Below are 10,581 nucleotides of genomic sequence, written 5' to 3'. Positions count from 1 at the left end.
AAATTAAAACCCAAATGTAGAATGATTCAAAAGTCTACTAAGTTATTGAATATATGTAAGTGGAAATACTTCAAAATATGTTTTATTGGCTGCATCTAATCAATGAGTATTCTTTTATATCACTCCCCTCTCTCCTTTTAATAAATATCTACCAATTTTCAAAAGTTTGCCCAAGTTTAATGAAAATATAGATATAGAAATATATATATATATTTATATGCATAAATATTTATGTATATATAAAATAGACAAATATGTTTCCATAACAGAAAATATTGATACCAAGTTACATCTCAGAATTATTTCCAACACCATTCTCCATCTCCACAGGAAATAGTCAAAATTGTTGCTGATGCAAACACTCTTTAGGAATGAGGTTTTGCAGGCTTCATGGCTTTGGTTACTATTTCTGTAAGCAGTCTGCATTTTAAGTTGATGCTGAAGTAAATCCTGGTTGAACATGTCCCTTCAGTTTCTAGGAGACCAGTGACTTTGTGATGTCACAGTTACCCTTCAGTTGCTTGGAGACCAGTGACTTAGTGGTGTCACAGTTTTTTGACTTTGAGAACCACTGCAATGGTCTAGAGAGTATCTCTGTAAGCCAGCCAAGCAATATTTGAAGTTGCAGTGTGTAAAATCAGACAAATGAGAAAAGTATCTGAAGAAAGATTTATCTGAGATGGCACATATTTCTTCAGAAATTCAAGATGGGCCTCCTAAGCCTGAATCAACTGGCTCAGAAACCTCCATTAGATCTGCTTTGTATGATTATACACTTACTAGGGACTCGGTTTTGAGATCTATGATTGAAGAATATGCTTTTCAGGCTTTGTCTGAGGATCTTGTGATCAAAGACTACGCTAGACATTCTGTCTCTGAAACAGATGAGCTGAATGATTTTTTTCATAAATATCTCCACAGAAAGTTTGGAATATACTTGCAAATTATCAGCTTGAATCTATGGTGGGATGAGAGTGACATATGTATAGTGATCAATGAAGAACTTTTTAAGAAAGAGGTCTTGGAAAGAAAGGAGCCTTTCAGAATATTTGAAACCAATAGTATGAAAAGTTGTTTGACAACTTAACCTTTATGGGTTTAGCAAAGAGAGACAAACTTTTCAAAGATCCGCTTCACTACCTGATTTTCTGGAAAAAGAAAATATCTCTTTTGAGCAAGGGATTCCAAAAATTTCACTTATTGGCAATATATAACATTAAATCATGTGACCAGAAAGCATGTTCACATACATAGCTAAAACGGAATTTGAAATAGAGGTAGCAAATTTTTGAAAAAGTTTTATTTTTTGAAGTTGATAACAGTTGGAGGTTAAAATATTAGATGCTTAAAAAACTTTCCTAGCAACGTGAAACCAGACACAAGTCCCGAAGCTATTTAAAGTGGTACTTACTGTAAAGTGGTACTTACTGTATATATACAACATATTTTTAGTTGAGGAGCATAACTGTTTCTAACACGTTACCTGTTAAAATGACTAACGGATGTCTTTTATTTGATGCTTTTTAATTGGTGTCATTAAAGGAATACATTTTTATAGCTTAGCTTTGTCAGTTTTACCGTGGTTTTTAAAGAAACTAAATAATGTTTTCCTTCGATTTTAGTTACTCCTACTAAAAATCAAAATTCAAAACAGGACATCCCCAACTTTTTGTAAGAATGCAAAGAACAGTTGGGATTAACAATGTATCTCCAATATCTTCATTAGTTCGAGATAGTAATAAGTATCTTAAACCCAGTGTCAACAAAGGTTATAAAAACTGATTTTCTTCCAGCAATGAGTGGAGTGAGTGTGTTTTCAGCCTCCACAAGTTTACTTGTGCCTTTCATACAAAAGCCTCATACCAGCCAGATATTTGCTAATACAAGTGGTATATCTCCATGTGACTTAAATTCTCCATCAGCAATATCAGTTAGACAAACATACCAGGTTGTGGTAGATCAACCTGATGTTTTAAAAACGTTGAACATTTTTAATTGGTATTCATATAGCAGCTACACTCAAGTAATTGGCCACGTTGGGGACTTTGTTATTACAACTACCTCTACTCTCAGACCCACATTGTATCTCAATTACAGAGCAGTTATTCTGGACTGATGGTGGAGACTTCTAAATTTCCAGTCAGGTATAGTGATATGTCAGCCCATGACAGTCCTTTTCATATCCTGAAAAAGAGAGGCAACTCACGGTTCTCAGTGCCAACAATCGGTTATACATCTGCCTCCTCTCTTTTAAGTCAACTCATCAACAATCATCATTATATGAAAACAATGCTAATTAAAACTATCAAATAAGTGTCAGATTATGGAACCTAATGAAGATTGAACTTTACGTTGGGAGATGGCAACAAATACCTACAATTTTTTCATTTCAACAATAAAGTTACATGTTCATCTTCATAGTTTCGTTTTCTATTTTCAATCAATGAAGAGTAAAATGAGGCTTTAGTTCAATAGTTGGCTATTTTACTGCACGGTTTTATAAACTCTTCAGTTCAAGAAAAAATTCGTTATTCATCCTAGGTAAATGACACCTGATCTAAAGTTTGTAAGCAAGAAAATAAGAATGAAGGGAAAAGATGTAATGTATGTAAAGTGACTTCTGAAATCATCCCTGCTGAAATGAATGGGTGGCTCAATTAGGACGGTATGGGGGAAGGAAGAGACACAAATAAAATCAGAAAAATGGAAATACATAGTATGTACCTTAGTGCATTCATAGTTACCTTATATTCTATTAGTTACTGTTAGAGTCTTAAAAGGTTAGACAGCAGATTGTCTTCATTATAGAAATTCATTTCATCCTAGAAATATAGATTGTGTAGCATGTCCAAATCATGATCACCATTATTCCATGATTGTGTACCAAAGATAACATGACATAATCAGTGACCGGCCCATGGTCAGCACAAGATATATATTTTCAGTTCAGTTCAGTTCAGTTCAGTTCAGTCGCTCAGTCGTGTACGACTCTTTGTGACCCCATGAATCACAGCACACTAGGCCTCCCTGTCCATCACCAACTTCCGGAGTTCACTCAGATTCACATCCGTAGTCAGTGATGCCACCCAGCCATCTCATCCTCTGTCATCCTTTTCTCCTCCTGCCCTTAATCCGTCCCAGAATCAGTCTTTTTCAATGAATCAACTCTTTCATGAGGTGGTCATGGTACTGGAGTTTCAGCTTCAGCATCATTCCCTCCAAAGAAATCCCAAGGTTGATCTCCATCAGAATGGACTGGTTGGAACTCCAGTCCAAGGGACTCTCAAGAGTCTTCTCAAACACCACAGTTCAAAATCATCAACTCTTTGGTGCTCAGCTTTCTTCACAGTCCAACTCTCACAGCCATACATGACCACAGGAAAAATCATAGGTCCTTAACTAGATGGACCTTTCTTGGCAAAGTAATGTCTCTGCTTTAAAATATGCTATCTAGGTTGCTAATAACTTTTCTCCCAGGGAGTAAGTGTTCTTTAATTTCATGGCTGCAGTCACCATCTGCAGTGATTTTGGAGCCACACACCTTTCCCCCCCCCCCCCCCCGCAAATAAAATCTGACACTGTTTTCCCTGTTTCCCAGTCTATTTCCCATGAAGTGATGGGACTGGATGCCATGATGTTCATTTTCTGAATGTTGAGCTTCAAGCCAAGTTTTTCATTCTCCTCTTTGATTCTTAACAAAAGGCTTTTTAGTTTCTCTTCACTTTCTGCTGTAATGTGGTGTCATCTACATATCTGAGGTTATTGATATTTCTCCCAGCAATCTTGATCTAACTTGTGCTTTGTCTAGACCAGCGTTTCTCATGTACTTTACAAGTGGTATTCTGTAGGATCACTTCTGATCTGCTCTCCTTAAGGCTCACCTTTATTTCCTGACACCAAGATCCATGTCTATATTTCCTAAGACATGTTTCAATGTTGGTTATCTGTCCCCACAGAGACAAATGATAATTCCTGGTAGTGATTGCAGCACATCAGCATGGTTAACAAGTTATTTGAAGACAGGATATATGTTTTCCTTAGTAATTTCTTTATCTTTCTCTTCTGGAGCTACAATCACACAAACTATATTGTCATGGTAAACCCCTTCTCAAAATTTAGTCTCAATTCTTTCTCAGGGTTGAAAGGAACTTCTGTTTGCCCTCCTACCAAGGTGAGCACAGATATCAGGTCTTCAATGTGTTTTATGTCTGCTCTCTCTCTATTTTTTTTTTAATGTATCTTTCACATCAGGTGAAACTTAGAGCCTGAAAATGATGCATTTTAAGTATTTACTAAATTATCAATAGAAAAATGTAATAACCAATGAAATGCTCTACACATTACTCAACAACATCCTATAACCTGCACTATTATCATAATGCACCTCCGATTTACTGAGAAATTACTACAAGTTGATAAACATTTATATTTACATGAATGTTAAATGTGAGAATTCAAATTATAAAACTATTGCTGCTCCCATGAAGTTTACCTTCTACAAGAACTCATTTTAAGCATGTTGTTTCAGGCCACAGTTCACTAAAATTCAGTATTAGTTACAGAGACATGTAGCAAAAAGAAAAGAAAAGGAAAGAGAGAAAAGTATCATTTATTTTAATAATCTAAAAAAGTCATGGAGTAAGCAAGGATCAAAATCAATAGTTGATCCTAAATATATTTCACTTTGAAATACTTTGAGCAAATCCCTGCTTGTTGGACTATCCATTGGCAATCTCAAATTTGTGGTCATTCCTTCAGATGGAAATGGTAACATCAAGTTAAGTCTCTGTTTTTGTATGGTAATCCTCATAGGATAACACTAAGTTAAGGTCAGTGTTTCATTCTTGCAGCTAATGGATGGTGAAATCTGTCGAATATCTGTGTAGATAAGGGAGTGGTCAACAAAACACACACTTTTTCTTTCATTGAAACGTTTCATTAAATGTAAATGAGAATACTATGCTTTAGAGAGGCGAGCATTTTGGAGCCATTGTAAGAGCTATTGTAATTGGTGTCCTTAGATATCATTTCAAGTCCAAAGCCCAGTAGCCTTGTTTTAGATTTCAGGTGTCTTACAAATTAGTCAAATTTGAATGCTTTGAGCAATATCACCTTAAAGGTGATTCCATTTTCCATTTCATTGCCATGTATTGATTAATTCTTCTCACTCCCTTTTATCTTTTTTTTTTTTTTTTTAATGTTCTGCTTTGAGAGGCAGGTCCTTCTGAAAAAGAACAGGTTAAATTCCCTTAGTCCTCTGTGACAACTTGGAAGAGGCATGGATAAGGACATTCAATACATCATGTTGAAAAGCTACAGTTTTTGTTCCCTCATGAAAGCATATTAGTAACCTGTACTTCAATTGTCTAACCAAAGGAAACCAGATTACATGATCCTTTATGATGGTGATCGATTCCCAGATGGCTTCAATATATTGGTGCCTTTAATTACCAAAGAATAAAGAAAATAGCTCAATTCATTAGGGAAACATTGTACATGAATTCAAATTTTCTTACCTTTATGTATTTACTTTATAAATGGTGCTTAAAATTGTAAAGCAATAGAAACTGTTTTAGTGGAAACAGTGTGAGATTTTATTTTGGGGGGCTCCAAAATAACAGCAGATGGTTACTGCAGCCATGAAATTAAAGGACACTTACTCCTTGGAAGTAAAGTTAGGACCAACCTAGAGAGCCTATTGAAAAGCAGAGACATTACTTTGCCAAAAAATGTCCATATAGTCAAGGCTATGGATTTTCCAGTGGTCGTGTATGGATGTAAGAGTTGGGCTGTGAAGAAAGCTGAGTGCCAAAGAATCTATGCTTTTGAACAGTGGTGTTGGAGAAGACTCTTGAGAGTCCCTTGGACTGCAAGGACATCCAACCATTCCGTTCTAAAGGAGATCAGCCCTGGGTATTCTTTAGAAGGAATGATGCTAAAGCTAAAACTCCAATACCCTGGCCACCTCATGCGAAGTGTTGACGCATTGGAAAAGACTGTGATTCTGGGAGGGATTGGGGGCAGCAGGAAAAGGGGATGAGAGAGGATGAGATGACTGGATGGAATCACCAACTCGGTGGACATGAGTTCAAGTGAACTCCGTGAGTTGGTGATGGACAGGGAGGCCTGGTATGCTGCAATTCATGGTGTTGCAAAAATTCATACACGACTGAGTGACTGAACTTAACTGAACTGAAAATAGTCAAAGTAAAAATAAAAATTTAAGTGAGGTAAATACAACGAATTGGGGCAAAAATTAGAAATATTTATGGGAGAAATTTAGAGGATGAAATTTGATGCTTAAAATATAACAAGCAAAAGTGTAACTGCAGGGCCTAATGAGGTCAATATGACTTCCATATCGTTACCCTTCATTATTTTCATTTTAGGAAATCACAGAATAGTCTTCCGTTCAGTTCAGTTCACTCAGTCGTGTCCGACTCTTTGTGAATCGCAGCACACCAGCCCTCCCTATCGATCACCAACTCCCGGAGTTCGCTCAGACCCACGTCCATCAAATCAGTGATGCCATCCATCTATCTCCTCCTCTGTCGCCCCTTCTCCTCCTGCCCCCAGTCCCTCACAGCATCAGAGTCCTTTCCAATGTGTCAGCTCTTCGCATGAGGTGGCCAAAGTACTGGAGTTTCAGCTTTAGCATCATTTCTTCCAAAGAAACCCCAAGGCTGATCTCCTTCAGAATGGACTGGTTGGAACTCTTTGTAATCCAAGTGACTCTCAAGAGTCTTCTCCAACACCACAGTTCAAAAGCATCAATTCTTCGGTGCTCAGCCTTCTTCACAGTCCAACTCTCACATCCATACATGACTACTGGAAAAAACACAGCCTTGACTAAACAGACCTTAGTCAGCAAAGTAATGTCTCTGCTTTTGAATATGCTATCTAGGTTGGTTATAACTTTTCTGCAAAGGAGTAAGTGTCTTTTAATTTCATGGATGCAGTCACCATCTGCAGTGATTTTGGAGACCAAACATATAAAGTCTGACACTGTTTCCACTCTTTCTCCATCTATTTCCCATGAAGTGATGGGACTGGATGCCATGATCTTCGTTTCTGAATGTTGATCCTTAAGCCAACTTTTTCACTATCCACTTTCATTTTCATCAAGAAGCTTTTTAGTTCCTCTGCACCTTCTGCCATAAAGGTGGTGTCATCTGCATATCTGAGCTTATTGATATTTCTCCTGGCAATCTTGATTCCAGCTTGTGCTTCTTCCAGCCCAGCATTTCTCATTATGTACTCTGCATAGAAGTTAAATAGGCAGGGTGACAATATACAGTCTTGAACTACTCCTTTTCCTATTTGAAACCAGTCTGTTTTTCTATGTACAGTTCTAACTGTTGCTTCCTGACCTGCATACACATTTATCTGGAGGCAAGTCAGATTGTCTGGTATTCCCATCTCTTTCAGAATTCTATACAGGTTATTGTGATCTACACAGAATAGTCTTACATGCAAAATATTCTAAGATCCCATGCAATGAAGAACACAGTTATGTATTTTAAAACATTCTGATTTAAAAGGCCACTAGAGTGAAATCATTCGTCTACAAAATATCTTCCAACCTTAAGCTTAAAATCAAATAACAGAGAACTCTGTGCAGTTCATAGGTGTCCTTCTGTGAGTCCTTGGGCTTTATTTTCCTTTCATAATTGTGTTTTGAGTATATAAGACTGAGGGTGTGCTTGTGTGTGTGCATGCATCAGATTAATAATGTGTTTGTGAGTGTATGTCTAGGTTCTCCTTTGGACCCTTATGTTAGAGATTTCGGCTGAAGAATTGGCTCATTCAAAAGTATAAAGAGGCACAAATTAAAATGTCCATTCAAATGTCTGCTTTAATTTTTCAAATTGCAAGACAACTGGGTGATATTAAGAGGTTGAAAGCATTTTGATAGTAGCCAAGCTACTCCACCCTAACATTGTTACAAACTACGGAACTCTCCCAATCACCCAGCAAAAATTGAGTGGGACCTTAGATGTCTATTATGCCTGGTAATAAAAAAACTCCCACCCGCTAAAATGGCAGTACCAGAGAAGGCTAAGTGGATGCCTGGAGTTTCAACCAGACCTTCCTATAATAGGATACTACCTTCATATGGGAGGCTGCACATTCACAAATAACAAAGAACACTCTTAGGAAACAAAGAACACTCTTAGGAAACAAAGAACACTCTTAGGAAACAAAGTACAGTCTTAGGAAACAAAGAACTCTCTTAGGAAACAAAGAACACTCTTTGGAAACAAAGAACACTCTTAGGAATCAAAGAACACTCTTAGGAATCAAAGAACCTAAGGCTGGAATCTGTAATTCTGTTCCCACATGGTAGACCTTGTTTTCCCCCTTCCCAAGAATACCAGACAGAGAGTTTAAATAGAAGGAAGTTATAACATGGCAGACATACTTCTTACATAATACCCTAAATATCCAAGTCCCACCACACTGCTAAGATGATGGCAATACAGGACTTCTGGCTTCAACTCTGTGTGGCAGTCATCATATAAGACTTTTATGAATATTTGAGATGCACTCATAGTGCATCTATAAAGCCAAAAGTCTTGAGAACTGATTCAAAGAGGAAAACTGTCTACTCCATGTCCTCAGTTTTATGGGACTTTCACACACATTCACACATTTCCACAATCCTCAACCTTTATCTGAAGTCAAAAACTGACATTAAGAGAAGAGGAATGGCATATTCACAATGAAGGCAAGCGGAAAAATCAAAATGGATCCTACATACTTCCATGCTCAGTAATGGAACTCCTTGTAAGCATTCCTAAGGGCAACTAGGAGAAACAACTCAAAGATGCTTCTCCCAGGTTAGAGAGGTTAATTGAGAAGCTATAAGTTTTTCTTTAACTCTCACCTCATCCATAACATCACATACCATGCCTGTTAACACATCAGAAGATGGGCAGCTCTAGTAGATGTTTACAGACAATGCCTGCTTCTGCCTAAGGACAAGGTTGTAGATCCAAGTGGCAGGTGGGATAAGGTTTCCATCTCAGGATACCATATGACACCGTAGATGTTCTTCTCTGGGAAGCTTTAAAAATACATCGTGGGAAGTACAATATGAGGAAGGAAAACAAGGAAACTGACAAGAGTTATGTTCTTTCTAATTGTCCTGATTCTCACTTATCATTCCAATTTCAGTGACAGACTTAACATGCAATCTGAACCATCTCCCAAGCATGCCAGTTCTAATTTTTTGATGTCACTCAGACTTGTCATACTCTTGTGACTCCATGTACATCAAGAACCCTGGACTCACCAGCCATACAAATATCCCAGAGTTTTATTCAAACCCAAAATCTTTGAGTCAGTGATGCTTTGCAGCCATTTCGCCCTCTGTCGTTCCCTTTTTTTCTTGCACCCAATCTTTCCAGGCATCAGTTTCCTCCCAGCGATTTTGCTCTTGGCTTCAGGAGGCTGATATATTGGCTTTTCATGTGCAGCATAAATCCTTCTGAGAATGGTCAGAAATGATTCCCTTCACGGTTTACAAGTTTGAACTCCATGCTGAACTCTCGCATGCCTTCTCTAGCCCTACTGTTGTAAAGCTTCCATATTTTGGCAGTCAGTTCTTGTGTTCCTGCTCATTCCTCCATATGTTACTCCTGAAAATCAACTTTGACTATTCAGGTCTTGTTCAATAATCTCTCAGTTTTGTAATATGGATTCTACATCGGTCACAGCTTTTCACCCAAGGGGCAAGTGCCTTTTATTTTCATGGCTACAGTAACATCACATAGTCATATCGTAGGTCAAGAGAGTAAAACCTTTCACTAATTCAACTCTATCCCATTGAAATATCTCAAAATGATGGGACAACATTGCATGAGCACATTTTTTTAATGTTTATATTTATGTTTCTATTGAGTTTTAATCCAGCTTCTTCAATCTCTCATTTCACTTTATTCACAAGGCTCTTTAGTTTAGTTCCTAGTGTTTTTCAGCCATTTGTGTGTTGTCATCTTATACATAAGGTTATTCATACTTATCACAGTAATTTTGTTTCCAGCTTCAGATAATTTCAGCAAGTTGCTTCCCATGAAGTATTCTGCAGAGAAGTCAAATATATAGCCTTGATGTATTTCCTTCCCTATTTTGCACCCGTTCATTATTCCTTTTCTAATTCCAACTTCCGTGTCTTGACCTGCCTGCACGCTTCCTTGGAAACAGGTATAGTGGTCTGGTATTCTTATCTCTTTAAGAATTTTCCACAATTTGTTGTTACCCTCACAGTCAAAGGGCTTCCCTGGTGGTTCAGATGATAAAGTATCTGCCAGCAATGGTGCAGACCAATTTGGTACCAGGTCTGGAAGATCCCCAGGAGAATGAAATGGTAGGCTACAGTACCTGGGGTCAAAAAGAGTCAGACACTGCTGAATGACCTCATTTTCACACACAGTCTAAGCAGGTAACGGAGACAATTAAGTAGATGTAGATGACTTTAAGAAACCCCCTTGCTTTTTCTATGACCCAAACTCCAATTAAGGTTTACCCATTAAGATTACATGAGTACAACTAACTATACCTGCCTGTTCTTTTTTATTT

The 10,581-nt window shown here is 37.6% G+C and overlaps 1 pseudogene; it reads left to right on the top strand.

Moving 5' to 3' along the window:
- The first annotated feature begins 679 nt into the window (after window positions 1-679).
- On the top strand, window positions 680-2,344 carry LOC120860162 (annotated as a pseudogene).
- The last annotated feature ends 8,237 nt before the right edge of the window (window positions 2,345-10,581 follow it).

Source organism: Oryx dammah, unplaced genomic scaffold (genome assembly GCF_014754425.2).
Source record: "Oryx dammah isolate SB20612 unplaced genomic scaffold, SCBI_Odam_1.1 HiC_scaffold_11031, whole genome shotgun sequence".
NCBI lineage: Eukaryota > Metazoa > Chordata > Mammalia > Artiodactyla > Bovidae > Oryx > Oryx dammah.
The sequence above is the reverse complement of the archived record's forward strand: the minus strand, read 5'-3'. Positions and strand labels throughout refer to the sequence as shown.